Below are 1,718 nucleotides of genomic sequence, written 5' to 3'. Positions count from 1 at the left end.
GGCCACACCTGGGTAAAACTGCCTCAGCTGATGGGTAGACCAGGTTGAGGATAGCCAACATGGAACCCTTCAATGAGCTGGGGGGTGTACCCCAAAGCATGAAGCCTTCCTGGCAGAATGGGCAGATGGAAACAATTTGTTCCACCAATCATGAAGGTTCCTGAAGTGGGAACATGGTCATTTTGATTTTGTCCTGTCAATGATTTAGGGTGAAAACCTTGGGGAATTCCAGGTCACATAAATCCAATTCACCCACAAGTCAGGCCCTCTCATGAGGCTGTTGGGTCTCTGAAACCAAAGGCCAAGCAACATCAAGGAACAACATGGTGGACTATGGTGGAAGGTGTTGGTCTAATTCTAATTTCTGCCAGACTGCTTTCCAGTTTCCCAGTTATTTTAATCAAATGGGAAGTTTCCCCTAGGTAATGTCTGTTTTGCACTTTCTCAAATGTTGTATATTTTGGGTTTTATTACTTCTGATTTTCTCTTGTCTAGTCTGATCCATGGAGAACTATTTGTGTGTTTTAGGCAAGACCCAACGGGTTAATGACTGCTGCTTTATACTACAGTGGGCCGTGTGGAAGCCTATGCCTTCCTCCTTGCCCCTGCTTTTCATCATTTTTCTTCATATTCTAGCAGTTTTTTGTTTTTTCCAAATGACTTATTTGTGTCTCATTCTACAAAGTGTCCCTTTGATGCTTGGATCACTGTTATTGTTGTTATCTATCCCCATTTTACCGATGAAGACTCTGGCTCAGACAGGAAAAGGCGGCAGAGCCCATCTGACCCGGCCTCCTTCTGGGTTTTGTGCTCACATTGGCCTGACTTTTTAAACCCTGCAGAAAGGTTCTTTCCAGTTCAGTCACTCTGTGATTTTGAATGAACTTTGTTACCTTTTAAAACATGGGGCCTGGGGCCGGGAGAGTTCTTAAGAGAATCGGGGCTTAAATTAGTAAATAAAACAAAATCCTTTCTTGGAGGTGTTGGCTTTTGGCCTTTGACCACACCCAGCTCCCTGTGAAGGTGCCTCTGGAACTGGAAGGAATCTCCGGGGGCCCTGGGGATAATCTCCTCATTTCACAGAGGAGGCTTGCTTAGTGAAGGGACGCTCATCCACGCATGCATCCACGCATCCATCCATGTATGCATCCACGCATGCATCCACGCATCCATCCATGCATGCATCCACGCATCCATCCATGTATGCATCCACGCATGCATCCATCCTTCATTCATTCACCTGGCTCTGTGCTTTCACCTTGGGCCGGACTGGGCCAAGAAGGCTTCGTGGCAGAAGCCCAGATAAGGCTGGGGAGGGACTGGCAGCGCCGGGGCGGCCCTGAGCTCACTTTGGCCAGGCCTGAAGGGGGCTCTTGGTCTGATCTGCAGAGGAATTAGGAAGGAGCTGCTCTGCCGGGGTTCCAGGACCTGGGGGGGCTTCGGTTTGGCTCCCTCTGGCTCCCCTTAGGATTAACATTCCTCCTGGAGGAGGCAGTGGTCAGGGGTCACCAGCCGCCCCCGGGCTGGGCAGGGGGCTGGCCCTCCCCCTCCCCGCCCCCCAGCCTTTCTCCCTCTCGGTGCTCCCCTTTGTCTCTCCCAGGCTTCTCCTCTTTCTCCTCCCCCTCCTCTCCGCCCTCCCCGCCTCCCCGCGGCGCCCGCACTTTGCAGACGCTCCCCGGGGCCGCGCGCCTCCGCGCCGCCGCCGCCGCCGCCCTTTG

The sequence above is a fragment of the Macrotis lagotis genome, chromosome X (assembly GCF_037893015.1).
Source record: "Macrotis lagotis isolate mMagLag1 chromosome X, bilby.v1.9.chrom.fasta, whole genome shotgun sequence".
NCBI classification, from domain to species: domain Eukaryota; kingdom Metazoa; phylum Chordata; class Mammalia; order Peramelemorphia; family Peramelidae; genus Macrotis; species Macrotis lagotis.
Note: the sequence above shows the minus strand (reverse complement) of the source record.